Raw genomic sequence first — 19,005 nt, 5'->3', positions numbered from 1 at the left:
ACACACACACACAAAGTTTCTTTATTGCACTCAGTGAAGACATTTAAACTTTTTTTTAAAAAAAGTGTTTATTTCATGTATGTGGGTATACTCTTGTTGCTTTCAGACACACCAAAAGAGGGCATCAGATCCCCATTACAGATGGTTGTAAACCACCATGTGGTTGCTGGGAATGGAACTCAGGACCTCTAGAAGAATAGTCAGTGCTTTTAAATATTGAGCCATCTCTCCAGCCCCATTTAAAAGCTGTTTGGCAGTACATGTCCTGAGTAAGTTTCATCCCAGTCACCTCTCTCTCTCCCATTTAAACAACCTCCTCCTCCTCTTCCTCCTCGTCCTCCTCCTCCTCTTCCTCCTCCTGTCTTCTTTTCCTTAACACTGCCCCATCTATTCTCATATCCTTTTTCCCCTGGTTTTGATTGCAACCCACTGAGTTTAATTAAGGTTGTTGGCCTGAGAGTGGATAGAGCTTTATTTATGGGAAAGGGGCAACTTCCCAATGGCTCACCCACTAAACAAAAATGACTTCCCTTTCCCCCAGTAACTGTTAACTAGTAGGAACAAATCTTCCTGTCAAGTCTCCAGACATTGCCTAATATAGCCAGGGGGAAACCCTGTACTCAGTTGACTGCCATTGCAATATGGAAACCCCTTCTGAATCCTCATCATGGTCTTAGGGCTCAGGCCTGTTCCTTCATCACAGTTTCTTATACCCAAGGGTCTCTCATCTCTTCACTCATACCAGATCTGGGAATAACTCTCCCACCACCCCCAAGGATGTCCTTTAACCTGACCATTCTCTCCTTTGGGCACTGAGCTTCCTTCAGAAACCCTGGTGGAGAGACTTCACTATCATTCCACTACCCCAACCCCTACTCCAGGACAGCCTCTGTGCAGTACTGGGCTGGGATGGACCATGGTGGGAAAGACTTCACTATCATTCCACTAACCCTCCCCCCACCAAGGGCAGCCTGTGTGCCCCACCACCACCACCAAGGGCAGCCTGTGTGCTGTACTGGGCTCTGATTGGCCATGCAGCTTTCTGGAGGAATTTGACACACCTGCATCATGATTCAACCCTTTGTCTCTCCCCAAACTGCTTCCTCAGCAGCCCTTCAAACTCTAGTCTCAGAAATGCTCTTGGCTATACCTCCTGCTAGCAGATCTCCCTCCCTGGATTGTTTTCTGAAGAGCAGGACCCAGAACAGTGGTGACTACCTTATTTGGAAACCTGTCCATGTTGCTTATCAGGCATTCTGTGCTGACTAGCCATCCCCTACTGGGAAGGGCCCTGAGAAAGGATTGCATACTGCTGTGACCATGCATGCCAGCCTCCCATTTAGGGAGGAGAGGAGACTGCACTGAATGTAGAATCTACCAATTGTCATGATGTAAATATTGTCTTCCTTGTACATTCGAGCTGCTAATGGTATAACTACCAGCTTAAACAATTACTGGCTATTTCATAACTGGCTCCCAGAACTAGCAATGAGCCAGCACTAGCATGCCTCTGCTGGGCCTCTGTCATTGCTATCCCTTCAGCCAGGATAGACTCTTACAGTTCTTCAATGCCAGCCTGTTTTGAGATCCTCCGGTTGTTATTGTTACATTGTTGTTTCATTGTTGCATTGTTTCCCATGGGCTAACCTTCTGTTAGTCTGACTCCTACAGATGTACTCAATGCTCTGGAGTCTGTTTCAATGAAGCATTCTGAATCTCTGGACTCACCTCCGTTTCTCTGATATGTTAAATGGAGCCCTCTTTCCTTCATGCATACCTGAGTTCAAAGCATGTTCTGGCATTGTGTTCCCACTAACTTGTATTGAAACTCCATCATCTTGACCATAAGTACTCTTGTTTCTATATTTAGAATCTGCCACAGATTTTTTTCAAATATGTCTGTGGAGTGCTGGAGAGATAGATCAGTAGCAAAGAACATTGGCTGCTCTTCCAGAGGACTCGGTTTAAATTCCCAGGACACACATAATGGCTCAGAATTATCGGTACCTCCAGTCTCAGGAAAGATGACTCTGCTATTAAAATGCTTACCAAACAAACAAGAGTACCGGAGTTCAAGTCGCTAGAACCTATATAAATAACGAGTGGACTTGGGGTGAATTTCACTTGTAATTCTAGTCTTGGAAGGTTAGAAATGGGATCCCCAGGGCAAGTTGGCTTGGTAGACTGGCCCTGTTTGTGATCTCCAGGTTTGAATTAGAGACTTTGGCTCAGAGAATACACTGGAAGACCAAATGAAAATGATTCCTGACATGAAGCTCAGGCTTCTCCATGCTAACACAAATATTTACACTAACACATACACATATTCACACACACACTTAAACATGCGTGCACACCATACACACACACAAGACAACATTTAAAAACAACAAACAACAACAACAACAACAACAACAACAACAACAACAACAACAAAGAAATGACCAAAAATATATCAAACCCAGAGAGTTGGCTCAACAGATATGCTGCTTACCTCACAAGAGAGAAGAATGGTGTTTGGGAGCCTGTAACCCACACAAAAAGTAGGGGGGGTACAGCAGCCCATCAATAACCTCAGCATTTGTAGATAATAGAATTCGGGAACAAACTGGCTAACTAGATTGAATTGGTGAGCTGAAGGTTCATGAGGAAAGTGGAGATGGAGGGAGGGAGACACTCAATATCAACTTTCTTCTTCCATTCATGTGTGCAAAGATTTGGATGTATATGCATCACACATGCTCACACACACAGAGACACACAAAATGTTTGGTGTTCGGGCCATACTGCTTTTTTAAAACTGGTCTTACTTCCTTACTTTTGTCGTGGAATACAGAACTTTTACACACATCCGAGGGCACCCTTTACACACACAGGCTTGAGCTACTATGCTCTACTTCCAGAATATGCATAGAGGCAGGACTTGAGGGATGGCTGAGGCACCCAAGGGAACTTCATGAACAGAGAGGCACAGGAAGAAGAATGGTTTCTGCAGTTCTTGGAGAGGGCACACACACACACACACACACACACACACACACACACACACACACACACACACCCCAGCCCTCTTTCTTAACTCCCAGCCAGGTGTTCTGGAAAACAACCTTCTTAAATGCTAATGACTCCATATCAAGCCAGGAACTTAATACCAAATGAGCACACTGGATATGTCCTACTTGTAAATTCTTGCATCTAGAGTAAGTCTAGTTTCAGCATGTGCCATCAGGGGCTTCTGGAAGATGGTATCTAGGCTTATTTCTCATTTAATGCTGACTGGTCCTGGTAACCTGGTAACCTGCCTGTAATTCTAGCTTTAAAAGACAGAAAAGCTGACACAGGACAAGCTGTATGAGCCTGTTCTGCTTTGGATTGAAAGAACCTGCCTCAATGAATAAAGTAGGGGAGCCATCAGGATAATTCGTACCACCGGTTTCAGGCCTGCCTATGCACATTCAAGTGCACACATGCAAGCTTTCATATGCATATATATATACATGCATATATACATATGTATATACACATACATATATACGTATATATGCACATCATGCACCCATGGTGGGAAAAGGGAGGATGGTATTTCTGAAGTAATCAACTGATTTAACTGACAAGAAGAATAAATATCTTTCAGAAAGAATTTCACAAGAAGTGAATTGCTCAAACAAAGCCTTAGACTTTAGAGAGCCAAATTTGAGTTTAGAAACAATTCTATTGGGCAATTTGCCCAACAGGCTGAGGTAATAGAGTTAAAGCTTGATTTAAAAGGAAAATGTGGAGACATGGGGCTAGAAGTTGCAGAGGGCAAGACATATCAAAGATACAATGCCAGAACACCAAGGGCAGCTTGCACTTAGTCTTCTATCAGTAAACTAAGATAGGTTCCTCACTGTTAGACTCAAGAAAAGCCCTCCAAGTCCTACGTTTGGGATGTCCCATTCACAGAGACACAGAGAAGGAGATCAATATAATAAACAAGAGGTTTACTGATCCAGTGCACTGATGTCATTCTGCAATCAGGGCAGAGGCAATGCCCAAGAACAAAGGCATACCCTTTTTATACCTTTTTTTAATTTTTTTTTATTAACTTGAGTATTTCTTATTTACATTTCGAGTGTTATTCCCTTTCCCAGTTTCCAGGCTAACATCCCCCTAACCCTTCTTTAAGGGTGTTCCCCTCCTCATCCTCCCCCCCTCCATTGCTGCCCTCCTCCTCTTTATACCTTTTAGGGGTACAAATTACATCAGCAAAGTTACAGTTTAAACTTATTGGCTAAGCATATTGACCTTTAAATCTGTGGGCAAGTAAGTACATGACATACATTCAAGCTCCATCAGGGAGGTGGCTCCTGGTAGGGAAATATCTTTGGCACTGCAGAAAGGGTGATAGAGAGTCCTGCCCCTACTGTGGTTGCAACACTTACTCAGCAAATTCTTGTGGAGCTCCCCAGTGAGTGGGGAGGGAATCCTAGTCACTTGATGTTTTCTAAGATAGCTTTTGTCTGCTTGGTTCCTGCATTCTACATCTACAGCTTCTACAAGTCAGATCTTTGACTAGCAGGTGTTCATGTCATCCTTTCCCATGTCCCCCTTCCATGGCTCTTCATGAGAGACCAGAAGTTTACAACTTTTTCATTAACTCAGCAGCTCAAGAGTTATTTCAGAATTCACTGTCAATGCTGCATTGACAACACCCATGTTTCTATCCTGGCCCTGCCTCAGTTCCCCAAGCAGCTTTTCCCTCATCCCTGAGATGTTCCAGCAGTTACTGCATTGATCTTTTTGCTCCTAAAGCACACAGCTACAGAAGGAGGAGCATCTATGTGTGCTCCTGACAGTGATGTCAAGAGAGTATTTTGTAACTTGTTGTTCCTAAAGTCAAGTGAAAGAAGCTGTAAACTTCTGCACCAAGTACCCTCTGAATGCTGTGGGTTGAAAACTACATTTTACTAGGGACAAAAGAATGCACTAAGGGACTGGACTTCAAGGATAGCAAAGTGGACCTCAGGGGTCAGTTTATAACAATGACAAGAGTCCTATCTTGTAAGGGACTCCTCGTTCAGTTGCCAACGCAAAGAAGGGGCCATGTAGAATGTCCTTAAAAGTGCCAAGTAGTGCTTGCTGACAGGAGCCAGGTATGGGTGTCTACTGAGAGGTTCTGCCAGATCCCTACTGATACAGACGAAGATGGTTGTAGCTAAACAGTGGACTGAACAAGGGGATTCCAATAGAGGAGTTAGAGAAAAGAGGGAACTGAGGGGTTTGCAACACCATAGCAAAACAGCAGTATCAACCAACCAAACCCTTGCAGAGTTTCCAGGGACTAAACCACCAACCAATGAGTACACATGGAAGGACCCATGACTCTAACCACATATGTGACAGAGGATAGCATTGTCCAGCATCAATAAGAGGAAAACCGTTGGTCCTGTGAAGGCTTGTTTCCCCAATGTAGGGTAATTCCAGGGCGTTTAGGTTGGAGTGGGTGGGTTGGAGTGGGAGCATCCTTATAGAAGCAGGGATAACAGGGTGGAGGTATTGGAGAGAAGGAAAAGGTGATAACATTTGAAATGTAAATATATAAAATATCCAAGAAAAACAAAAGTATTTTAAAAAGTGCTAAGGTAGAAACATTCGTGTGGAAAGACAAAAAGGAAGGAAGTGGGTAAGGTGAAAAGGAAAGGGGAAGGCAATAACCCTTTGTCCCTGAGGGCATTTACCAGCCAGGCTGTCAGTGTGTGCCTGGAGGAGGAAAGGTTGGTGTGAGAAGAGTTTTAACAGGCTGCAGGACGCTGGGCGTGGAAACAAATGTGACTTACTATGAAAGGCAGGGAACATATGGCAAAGGTGATGGTCAAAATGGCCAGAAGAATAAGGTGGTCCATCTCCTCTGCCACCGAAGTCCTTTCTCTTCTCCAACGAGACCTAGGACCTCTCAGGCTACTGCCAGACAATCTGCAGTGGCTTCTTCTGTTCCAATGGTGCATGCGAATAAGGTTGAGGATGATGCTGATGTTGCAGGCAAGCACAGCCACGATGAGCAGCAGGAGCACCTTTGTGTACTGCTGAAGGTATGCAGTCCTCTCGTGCTAGATAAAGAACCACGTCCCAGTGAAAAACTCCCGAAGTGGGGAGACCCTCACACAAGTCTCAGGATCACGTGACCCCCCAAGAACTCATTAGAGACCGTCCTTGCTGTAATCACACAAGATTTATTGAGAGGAAACAGCATGCTGGGGCTGAGACTCATATCCCACGCAGGGGTAGAGGAGTTCAACCCCGAGTAGCTGGGAGAAGGGGTATTTAAAGGAAGAAACTGCAACCCAAAGGGGGTTGGGAGGGCGTCATTGGAAAATGTCGAGAATACCAGTGAAAAATCACAAGGGGAAACTCCCTGTTTCTCAAGATGATTCTCAAGATTTTAATCTAACTTTTGTGGTCAGCCAGTTCCTGGAACAGAGTCACTGAACCAGTTGCTATAATCATCAGTTCTGTGGTCAGTCAGGTTCCTGGAACAGAGTCACTAAACTTGCTAACCTACATTTTGGGCTCTACACTGTTTGCTAGGGGGTCTGGATTTATCCTGGTCTTTCATCTCCCCACTTCTTCTAGTACCTAGTTCCAATCATAGAACTAGATTTCAGTATCTTCATAGTATTGATTCTTTTGACCTTGTAAAGCATGATATTGCTGGTGTAACATCAAAATCTGAACAGCACTCACTCTTTCTCTAATAAAGGTAACTAGATTATTTAATACACACGGACCTATAATCAGAAGCAGAAGCCAAATCAAGAAGGGTCCCATAGAGGAAGATATCAGAGTAGTCATTCAAGGAGATCTACTAAACCAGCTCTCAAACCATCCAACCATCCCTGATGCACTTCTCTGTCTCTCTGTCTTTTGTCTAACCTTTCTCTAAATTTACTTATGGAGTCTTTAATTACTCCTGAATGGTCTACATAAAAGCAACATTCTTCTTTTAGTAGCACACAGACCTCCTTCTTAAGGAATATCAGGTCTAATCTTCTCCTATTCTGAAGGACTACCTCTGAGAGGGAGGTTAGGGATTCTTGGAATTCAGCTAAAAAGTCTTTTTTACTCTTTCTATATCTAAGTTAATGGCAGCTCTCTATTTCCCATAAGGCTTGTGTTGCAGGGCAATAGCAGATGTCCAGTAGCTGCCCCTGTAGCACCTAAACTCAGCCCTAAGATAATTGCCAGAGTAATTCCCAACTCTCTTTTGTGTCTTACTATGTTTTTAGCATCAGGATTCCAATCTGGGCACTATCTGAACCAACACACAAAAGTCATGACTACCTTTTAGAACTTCTAAACTTATACAGATTGTGATCCTTGTGGCACAGGCCCAAGAAGTGTTAGGAGTACTAACATATGCAATGCCTTCATAGTAAGGGTATGGTACATCATGTGCAATAGAAATCAAGCCTACCCCACACTTACAATTGGGGGACCTATCTCCATGGAACCCAGAGCAAGAATAAAATGCTTGTTTCCAAAGCACACTCCTCAAGTGAGCATTACAGCAAACCCCCAGTCACGTCTCTGATGTACCCACTTATCTGACGTGCAGATCCAGGGAGCTTTTTGAAGATCTGAGTGTCCCACTAGGTCTGAACTCCCAGTCCTAACAGCTAGTACTTGGCTGGTGAGGGCTGAGACTTAACGGATGTCGGGATAGTCAGCAGCACCAGGTTTGGTCCTTTCCAGCGAGGCTCCAGTGTCTGGGCTCGGTGTCATCGTATATAGACCAAGTCTCCGACCTGGAACTGGTGAGATGTCTCAGAGGTCAATGGGGCATAGACTGCTGGCAGCTGTAACCAGACTTCTTTCTTTATCACCTATAGGTCTTTTGGCATGCAAATCATTATTACCATGACATATTGGTTCAATAACATCATCTAATACAGTAAGAGGAGCCGAAGCCCCATATAAGATCTCAGAGTGGGTAAAACTGAATCTGGAAGGGATATCATTTTGCTCTGAAGAAAGCAAGAGAGAAGGAGTGCCACCCAATCTGCACCAGTCTCCATGGTCAATTTGGTCAGGGTCTCTTAGAGTTCTATTCATTCTTTCTCCCTGTACTGAGCTTTGAGGTCTGTAGGTGCAATGTAATTTCCAATCAACCTCTAAATTCCTGGCAATACCATGGCTTACCTTGGCAATGAAAGCAGGGCCGTTGTCTGATCCAATTTCCTTGGGCACTCCAAAGCGGGGTAAGATTTCTTCTAGTATCTTCTTGATGACTACCAAGGCCATCTTTTGTTTGGTAGGGAAAGCTTCTATCTATTCCTGAAAAGGTATCTATAAGTACTAGGAGATACTTGTAACCATATTTTCCTGGTTTTATCTCAGTGAAGTTCACTTCAACTTCCCACTAAACTCTTTAGGTCTCTTTGCCCTGTTTGTTTGCTAAGCATTCACTTGCTGACATACTTGACACTTTTCTACTGTCTCTATTACATATACCTTAACTACTTGGATAATCTTCTTATCCCCTAAATGAGTCCATTTGTGTATTTGGCAACGTGAGTCTTTTGTTTGTTCTCTGGGGAGATAGTTTTCCCCCTCAAGTGTGCCATTGTCCTTCCTCTTCTAAGCAATTTGGGCCTTTTCTTCTGTTGTACATTCTAAGTGAGGGCATCCCTTAGTCCAATTCCAGTTCCCAGTGGCTGTCTCTTGCAGGCCTCCAACCAGGATAGGCTCCTGCATAGCCATTTCTCGAGCCACTTGATCTGCTTTGTTATTGCCCCATGCCACAGAATCTCTTCCCTCCTGATGTCCTGGGCAATGAATAATATTCACAGTTGCTGGCTTCATCAGGGCATCTAAGAGATGGCAAAGGCATCTGCATTGATGTGCTGGGGGGTAGAAGTTTGTCCATCCCAGATGACATTTGTGTTGTCCACCATGGCAGCACCCACTCATCTCTGACATTCATGAAGAGAACTGTTCCTGTCTGTAGAAAAGGTAGCCTCCTCTTTCAGCAGGAGTTGATCAGTCAGTGGCAGAGGTCTTTCCTCACCCATGGGCTTCTGCCAGTACTTGACACTCATGCTGTGGTGGCTCCAGATCAGGATTGGGCAGCAAGGTGACCAGATTGCCCCCAACCAATGGAGAATCTAGTCCATGTCAGCTGACCGGTGGTCCCATCCTCTGGGACATTCCATTCAAAGGCAAAAGCATTTTGACTTTTGGGGGTACCCAACCCAGGCAGAAGAAAGCACTTTAAATCTAAAAATGGTGTGCCAAAATCTAGAAGGTGGCAAAGAGCTCAAAGTGTAAGATTTAAGCACAGTAGCAGAAATCAGCCACTCTACCACAGTTTAAGTCCTGGATTGGGTGATAATTGTTAGTGCCCAACTGGCAGGAGCAGTATGTTCCAGGCAGAATGGCACTAAGCCACACATCTCTCAGCATCAGGTACTAGTGTACTGAGACAGGGTCAGCCTGGGTCTTAAGCTCCACATACACAGTCTGCAGATATGCATACATATGACCTCATCTAGCCATTTCAGCCCACGCAAGCCATTTTGGAGAGCAAATTTCTCATGAGCAAGGGATAGGGGCAGTCAGGAATGACCATGAAATAGTGGGTTACCTGGCCTACACCAAGGTCCACTGTTCTTCGAGTAGTCCATGAGTATTGTTTGTGGCCGGTAGCTTCCTGTACCCAAAGTTTTTTGATGGACAATGGACCACTTGGGCATAGGAGCACGGAGTATTGGGCCCCTGTATCCACAAAACACTGGGTGGGCTTCTCCTCTATCCTGGGGCAGTCTTTGACCCAGTGCCCTTTTTCCTTACAATAGGCACACTGATCTTTAGCCAGGAATTCTCTTCTGTTGCCAGGTACTGTTTTCCTAGTCTCTCTAACTACTGTGGCCAGTATAAGTTCCTCTCCTGTCTTTTAGCTCTCTAGCTTCTTCTTCTTTCTGTGTCTTTTCTTTCCTAGCTTCTTGCCCTTTTTGCCTTCTTTCTTTTTCACCCTGAACTACACTTCAACCTTACTTTCTCTGCAACTTAGACTAACTCTCTCAGCAACTTAGCTTTACCCCTCAAGTTTATCTTTCTCTTTATATATTTAGCTGACTGGTCTATGAAGGCCACAGTAATGGGGCCTTGTGTTTTTTTGCTGTAGGATTGTAGGGCATGAACTGACGGAAAGCCCCCATCAAACGTTCCAAGAACTCTGAGGGGGAATCTGTCTGCCCCTAGACCATTTCCCTTACCTTAGCCAAATTGGTGGGGCGTTTTCCAGCCCCTGGGAGACCCACCATTAGAGCCTGGCAATAGACCTGGCGCTCCCTACCATCAGGCATATTGAAGTCCACAGGCAGGAGTGAGGGCCTTCCATCTGAGTCTGGAACATTCTTTCTGGCCTCTAGTAGGATTCTGTATTTCCTCAGTAGTAAAGAGGACCTGTAATAGCTACTAACAAGCATCTCAACTGGGCTGGTGAGAATAAAAGAAGTGAGTCCAGAAAATAGAAGTACTTCAAAGAGGACAAATAGCATTCAGTCACACAGCTAAACAAGGTAGCATGTCTGGAAGTTTCCCTGCCCCATGGCATACCTCCAAGGCCACCCCTTCTACTTCCACTTCCATAACGGTCTCAACTGGGGCCGAGGAGGAAGGTGGGGCATTAGCAGGCCCTGCCTGGGGCATCACAGCTGGCTGGGGAGCAAGTGTGGGAGGGTAAGGAGGTGGGGGACCCAAGAGAAGCAGGTCAGACTGGAGGTGCGAGTAGATCTTCTTTTTATCAGGCTTATCCATCTTGTTGCGCATTTCATCTCCAGATGTTCTGCAAAGGGCCAAGACCTCAATCTTCTGGATCCCTGAGAGTGAAACAAAGTGCCGAACTCACGGAGGGGGAGAGAGAATCAGATCTTCCCAAACCAGGATGTAGGCAATCTGGTTGGGTTGGCCAGAAGGTCCCTGTTGAAAAACCTTACTCTCAACTCGTCTCACCTGCTCTAAGGTCTGCCACTTAGATCTTTCTACCTCCACAGATAGATTGTGGGCCCTTGTTCTAACTTCAGTCCAACAGTAACTGTTCCCATCATCCGTTTGTCACACAGAAAGACAATCAAAAGATTAACAGACAAAAACAGAAGTGTGCACAAAAACAAAACACAAGTGGATGCTGCGAGATCACCATAAAACTGAACTGATTCAGATGGGAGCTTCTGTGAGCTCACCAAAGACAGATGAAGGGGAACGGATTCCACTTCACTCCTCCGTCCCAACCAGATACAAATAAAGGGGAGCAGATTCCACTTCACTCCTCCTTCCCAGCCAGAGACAGATGAAGGGGAGTGGATTCCACATCATTCCTCCTTCCAACAGCATTCTAGGGCGACCCCTATGAACCTTCTCCTCCTGGAGTGTCTTCCAGGGCTGTGGCCTGTGACGTCCAGCACGTCTGCTCATCACAGCTGTAAGCCCCTCACAGGACGCACAGTGACCAATGAGGGGCCTCCAACCTCTCTCCAGGCCCCAGAAACAAACCGGTAAAGCTCAAGACAGAAAGTAACACAGAACACAAAACACAAAACACAAACTTTGCTTGAGCATACCTCCTAACCTGGCACACACAGACACAGGCTAATGGATGTCCATCTCCACCTAGACAGACAAAAACCACTCCAGAAATACAGACAGCTGGGAGGGTGTATAGTTTCTCCAATCCAGGAGAACTACCGTATCCTCACCAGCACCCAGACAGGAATCTCCCAGGTGTCCCTGGGGTCCCTCCTGACCACCTGGGACATCTCCCAGGGCAGCAGTCAGTGACCTTCTGGCACTTCTACCGATCACACTCTGAATTTCCTCCCAAGACTCACATCCACCATTTCTTCCTGAGATGCAAGTGACTGAAAAACCGAAAGTACAGAACCAGAATTCAGCCAGCAGAGAAATAAAAGACACAGACAATATCTCACCTCCAAGTGGGTCTTTGGAGATGAGGGTGGTCGCCGATTCCGGACAAGCCCCCAAATGAAAGACCCCCAAAGCAGGGGGACCCTCACTCAAGGCTCAGGATGTTGCGACTCCCCAAGAACTCATGAGAGACCGTCCTTGCTATAGTCACATGAGGTTTATTGATAGGAATCAGCATGCTGGGGCTGAGACTCATATCCCACGCAGGGGTAGAGGAGTTCAACCCCGAGTACCTGGGAGAAGGGGTGTTTAAAGAAAGAAACCGCAACCCAAGGGGATACGGAGGGCGTCATTGGAAAATGTCGAGAATACCAGTGAAAAATCACAAGGGGAAACTCCTTGTTTCTCAACACTGTTCTCAAGATTTTAATCCAACTTTTGTGGTCAGCCAGTTCCTGGAACAAAGTCACTGAACTGGCTGGAGTTATCATCAGTTCTGTGCTCAGTCAAGTTCCTGGAACAGAGTCACTGAACTGGTTAATCTGCATTTTTGACTCTACTCTGCTTGCTAGGGGGTCTGGATTTATCCTGGACAATACTGGACATACCCTTGTATTTGAACATTGTCAGGGAACAAAAAAGCAAGGAGACCCCATAGATGACAGGCAGCATTGCCAAGCCCCTGCAGTGTGAGAAGCATAGCTTGCAAAACGGTGCCTGATGGAGAGGTAGTGTTCCAGGGCCATGGCAAAGAGCATGAGCATTATGGCCAAACTAAAGAAGGTTGTAGTAAAGGGGAAATAGGCATGAGTGAGACTCTCAGGCTCCAGGGCCACCAGGATCTTGTTCCTCAAATAAGAAGCCACCACCACCATGCTGATAAAGCAGGTCCCCAGCAGGTTGGCAAGCACCAGTTCTGTTACCAGCATGTGGAACAAGTGCGAATGAGGTTTTCCAGAGCCCTCTGCAGAGAACAACACTGAGCTGATGGGGCTCTCTTGTCTGAGTAGAACCACTGAGGACTGTTGTAATCTTATACTTGACTAGAGTCATTGAAAGAATTGCCCATGGTCTAGGGTGTGGAGGAGAGATGATCTCTCCTCCAAGCAGGTACCAGAAAGTAGAAGGGTCTTGGGGCCCCAGTGCTCCAAGGCACAGTATGGAAATGAGAGTGACTGAAATCCAGAGCTCCCTTCCAGCCCCCAATTCTCACCAAGTGCAATCTTGCTTAGGTTTTCTGCTGGTGTGCATGGTGACCCCTTTTCTACAACATCCTATTACCCTCTATTTTCTTGTGCCTCACCTGCCATAGCCAAGGCTGTTTGCTAGAGCATGGAGGAGCAGCTATTCCTCCTATAGCCTTCCCAAGTCAGGTTCAGTAGTATCATCAGGACAAGCAATTTAGATTGCCTATGAGCTGTTGCAGGGGCCCAGGCAGGGCAGAGTGGAACCTGGGATGGAAGATTCAGTGCCCTCTGCTTCAGCTCTAAAGTCTTTAGCCCTAGCAGAAGGTTGGGAATCAGCACAGAATAATAAATCTGGAGTAACAGGAAAGCAAACTAACTCACCAAACTGAAGTTAAGAGTGTGTAAGATTCAAAGTTAAGGACAAAGGCTGCCTTAGGCAAACACCAGGTAGAATTTAGGATAACACCCTGTTCCAGTAAATGAGATAGCCACCTTTAGCAGGGGTCCTTCACCACCCCCTCTGCATGCCAAAGATATTTCTCCATCCTGGGCCTCCAGGGAATTGAAAGGACAATAAACAGCAAAGAATTAAAAACGCAATAGGCCCCACCAATGAGAAATAACCAACTCATGCTGTAACCTAAAGCCTATACCTTGAAACGGTGTAAAGGGTGTGGGCCTTTGTTCTTCGGGGTTACCTGTGTCCCAGGTACAGGGTCACCCCAGTGTACTGGATTTATTAAACCTCTTGCTTATGGCATCTATTTCCATCTCCGTGTTTTCATGAGTGGGACCTCCAGGATGTAGGGCTGATCGAGTCCTACAAGTCCATCCCTGCAAGAAGTTAAGGACAGAGGGACAAAGACATCAAACAACTTGAAGTAAGAATATGAGGGAGGTTGCTGTTTTCCTTTAAGAATATTTCTTTTCCAGGAAGATACCCAATGAAGGAGGGACAAAAACGGGAAGGAAGTGAAAAACAAACCTCTCCATCCAAGGAATGCAATCATGAACATCACTGAGTGGACTGTTGTATAGTTGCTTTGATTTTGTTATCAATATTTTGTCTTTCTATGTCAATACTATAACAAATAACAACTTGCTTAAGCAATCTTAAGAAAAAAATATAGGAATAATTCTTGTAATCCTCTACAGTCATGTTTGTAGCCCCAGATGGAAAACAACTGCATTCAAGTGTTCTCTCCTGAAGCTCAGTCTAGAAGAAACTGTTGATAGCTTGTTCACATTCATCTCTCCACAGTCAGTCAACCGCGAGTGCCCACCGGAAGGATTTATTCTGAGAGTGTGTTGGTAACTGACCAGTTTCACAATGGAGCTGACAGAAATAGTTGCTTATCATCTGTTGTCATAGTTACAGAGTATTAAAACTGTACCAATGTTCCTAAATTTCCTAAATGTCCAGCATGATAGACAATGTATGCAATAATATGCTACTAGAAAAAGCATATTTCATGCAGGACAAAAAGACTGTTCCGGAAAGATTTGCACAGGAGTCTGATAAAAGGAAAAAGCAATGAAAAGATTATTTATGGAATACATCTTGCTTCTGATAACTTAGCTCACCATCCTTCTGGCTTGGGGACTGGAGGACCGAGGGTTTTCTAGTAAAATAAGGCAACTAGAGCTTATTTGTGAAGCCTACAGGCTCATTTCCCACAGCAGTAGCTATCCACTCCACTGCTAAACTCTGTAGAGCATGGATGGAGTGTGTGTGAAACTGTTTTAGTTTTCTTTCAAGCCATAAACTGAAAGCCAGTAGCACCCTCAATGCTGCCACCCAAAGTGGCATCTCCATCTTGTGCCATCTCATCCCACGTGGTTGGTGGAATGAGAAGGACATGCAGGCTTTGATGCTGTTTCCATTGTGTTTACTTTCCAAATGATTTTATACCCTTTCTATTTTCATGTTCCCCTTATAGCAAAAGCCTCTGTGACACTATTTCTATGTAATTGTCTCTAGCTCTTCACTACATGAGTACATGGTGGCCAGACTCTGATGACTTTAATAGATACCAGAGAAAATTTGAGATCCACATTCCAACCCCCTCTGCCTTTATCTTGTTAGTCTCTACCCCAACTCAATAGTGCATTGTGAGAGGTTTGTCACAGAGGTGTGTGGACAGTTTAGTTTCTGGTGAACAAGCTCTGTCCATATCACTTCCTCAATGACAACCCCTCAAACCCTAGGATATGCATCCTAGTAATGTGAGACAGCCAGTATGAAGCCACAGACCTTTGTTTAGGGCAAACATTTAAGCAGGGAGTCCCCTCATCTCAGGTGCAGGGAAGTTTGTCTATGGGGCAGGTGGCTTTGGGTCTCTGTGAGTAATCCCTATTAAAGGTGGACTTGTCACAAGAAAGAGACCAGAGCTGAGTCTTAAAATTCTTAGGACTTCATCATATCTTACCACTTACACTTCTGGACTGCGTGCTTTCAGTTGCCACATATTCAAGTTACCATTTTTGTTTGTTTATTTGTTTGTTTCCAGTATTGGACAGAGGGAGGTAGCAGTTCAATTGTGTTCTTTGTTTCAGACGTATGACTGGATGGTTATTTTCTGTTTCTACTTCCACAGTTAGACAATTTGGCTGACTTAGTAAATTGAAATCCTCATTTTGTAGCTCAAAAGTGACTTCTTCCCTCTTCTAATTGTAGCATCAGCATCTCAGTACAAGTTTAGTTTATACATAGTGTAGGATTTCTTAACAAAAAATATATTGATACCATCAGTTTTAGAATTGAGACATAAAGTTTTGCTAATTTTCATGTCCTGTTCTTGAGGCCATTGTGTTTGGGGAATATATGTGATTAGTAACTGTATGTCAACTTGGTCAGGCATGGGATTCCCAGGAGCTGACTAAACAGTATGTCTGACTATATATGAAAGAGTGTTCTAAAGAGCTTAGCATCCACACTGGTAGACTGACTAAAGCATATAACTGATGTGTGTGTGTGTGTGTGTGTGTGTGTGTGTGTGTGTGTGTGTGTGTGTGTGTGTGTGTGTGTGAGAGAGAGAGAGAGAGAGAGAGAGAGAGAGAGAGAGAGAGAGAGAGAGACCGCTGGCCAGTTGCTAGCTGAATAGAACGAGGAATATAGATGAAGGTTGATTCCTAGCTTGATTTGGGGGATTGATCTCTCAGTGACATTTTTGATTCTCAGGCTGTGAGGCTGACAAGAATCTCAACTGTGAGCTCTTCAGTTTTGAGACTTCTTTCAAACATAACACTAGCTTTACAAGTAGGTACACATAGAGAGGCACATGTAAATCAAGGGCACAAATACAGACTGAGAAAGCTGTTCCTAGGCAGTTTTGTAGCTTGAGTGTGAAATACACTATTGACAAAAACATTGTGCATCATATGACTCTGTACACAGAACACACATACTGAGAGAGACATAATTGGTTCTATTTCTTTGAAGAACTCTGCCTAATACTTATTACTTGAAATCTAAAATTCATAGTTTTCCTTTATGGATCTGTAACTCAGAGGCTTTGGAAGGCAAGTTACTTGCTGTAGGTCATTCTTCTAAAGAAGGCAAAGATAAACGTGAAGGAAAGAAGAACATCATGGAAGAAGCTAACACTGGGCTTGCATGGTTCCATTGCAGGACTTGTGTCTTCCAAAACACTCAATCTTTACTTCTTGATTTCTACACATGTCTAAATGTTTTCAAAGAAAGTTCTAAGAACTCCATCTGTGCCTGTTAATCAACCAGACAAAGCTCACACCATTTACAGTAGCAAGCAGAAGTTGCTGAAACCTGGAGATTAAATTTAAAGGATGTTCACTGTCATCAACACAGTCCACAGAGACCTATGTTTCGATGTTGCTGGCTATTGGATATTTGCTATCCTCCAGCACCATCAGTCACTATCCTTGGTTCTTGTTTTGAACCTGAACCTCATTGAGCACCTGCTAGAATGGCACTCAGAGTAGAACTCCGGTCATAGAAGATAGCAAGACCAGATCCGAACCATGAAAGTAATCTAGGACTCATGAAAGACTGCAGCCTTTGAGGATACACTGGATGTGCACATGTCTTACTGTCTCCAGCCTTAGTAGCACCAGTATACTGCAAAGGACCTCGATGATCTGAAAATGTACATGACGTGAGACTTGAAGAACTGTTGGAGGAGACCAAGGATTTCCAAGTACAGATGATGTCCTATGCAGCAGGATAAGCCAGTATATCAGGGGGAGTGTGGGATGCCACCAGCATGCCCAGAGATTTGCATTTTGTCTTTAGATTGGGGACACCATGATGATGCTTCTCTGCTGCCTTTCAGATGACAGGCAATATGACACTTGTGACAAGCACTTGCCTGTGATTGAGCAAGGATTCTAGATGGTATTTTCTTCTCCTCTGGAAGACACATGAAACTACCATTCAGCTCTGCCAAGCTTCAGGCATCTGCATCGAAGGCACAGTAAAAGAAGAGACAGTGTCAGTACATCCACTGCTCCACCATAGTCTGCTTTCTCATTAGGAAAACAAAAGGCCTCCCAGGAATTCTGAGGCCTGCCAAGGAGGTAGAAATAGCTTTTGAATTACTCAAAGGCATTTTTAAAAAATCTATTGAGTTCTCATTTGAAGTTCATAGTATACTCACTTCCTACTTTGAAAATTGATATTTGAGGAGCAAATTAAACATCCAAACTTCCTAAAATCTTCCTAAAAATGTATCTTAAGAAAACCAAATAGGTCCAAATGATGACTGTTCTACTGTATAGAAGACTGTTAACTAAGAATATGGAAAGCAAGATAAAATCAGAAAAGCCCACATTGTGTAATTTTTTTTTTTTTTTTTTTTTTAAAAGGGCTGGGGATTGAACCTTTGGGACCTTATGCCTCCCAGGCAAGCGCTCACCACTGAGCCAAATCCCCAACCCCATGTAATTTCTATTACATTTAGCAATTTAGTTACTATGTTGAATTATAATTAAAATGTTTGTTTGTTGGGACCTAGAAAATCACACAGGACCAAAAGTAACACTGCAGAGATTTCTTTCTTATGGCCAGTGGTGAAAGAGGAGGTAGGGGTTCTGTGAAAGCTCAAACTGGACCAACAAGCTCATCAGGTAAAGGAGCTTGCCACCAAACCTGGTGACTTGAGGTGATCCTGCAAAGGAGAGAAACTTCTCCCAAAAGTTATCCACTGCTGCACACAGTGCACAGTGGCATTCATGTGGACAAGTGTATACACACACACACACACACACACACACACAGAGAGAGAGAGAGAGAGAGAGAGAGAGAGAGAGAGACAGAGAGACAGAGAGACAGAGAGACAGAGAGAGAGAGACAGAGAGACAGAGAGACAGAGACAGAGAGAGAGAGAGAGAGAGAGAGAGAGGTGAATAAACATAATATATTTTGTAAAGGTTCAAACATCACACTGCCCAAGAATGAATCTTTCCATCCAGTGACTGTTGCAGAACAGAAGACAGAAGCAGGCCATTCAGCAAGAGCAGCAGGCCAAGTCTTCAGCAAGCTAGCAAGTTTCTAAGAATGTGGGTCCTGAGGCAAAACAAGGTTTGGAACCAGGGTGTGTCCAACAGATGGACCATAAAAGGATTTTTTGAGAACTTGATGCAGACATTGGCATTTAGACCAGAATTACTGTTAATGTTGGCATTAATTCTACACTCCACCCAACAGTTACCTTGCAACAACCAGGTAGGCCTGGCTTGCTATAAAAGGAACTCTCTTACTTTCTCTGACTCTCTAACCCCCTTGCTCTCTTTGACCCCTTTCCCTTTTCTCCCATTCCCCTCCCCTGTCTCTCTTCACATGTTCCCAAGTTCCCAGCCAGCTTCTTCCCCTCTCCCTCTCTCTCTGTCTCCTCCTTTTCTCTGCCTGTACTCCCTTCTCAACTCTGCTTCCCATGCT

At 44.4% G+C, this 19,005-nt stretch overlaps 1 pseudogene; it reads right to left on the bottom strand.

The window, feature by feature from the left end:
- Positions 1-3,983: 3,983 nt before the first annotated feature.
- On the bottom strand, positions 3,984-13,214 carry LOC116888934 (annotated as a pseudogene).
- Positions 13,215-19,005: the final 5,791 nt, after the last annotated feature.

This window comes from Rattus rattus, chromosome X (genome assembly GCF_011064425.1).
Source record: "Rattus rattus isolate New Zealand chromosome X, Rrattus_CSIRO_v1, whole genome shotgun sequence".
NCBI classification, from domain to species: Eukaryota; Metazoa; Chordata; class Mammalia; order Rodentia; family Muridae; genus Rattus; species Rattus rattus.
The sequence above is the reverse complement of the archived record's forward strand: the minus strand, read 5'-3'. Positions and strand labels throughout refer to the sequence as shown.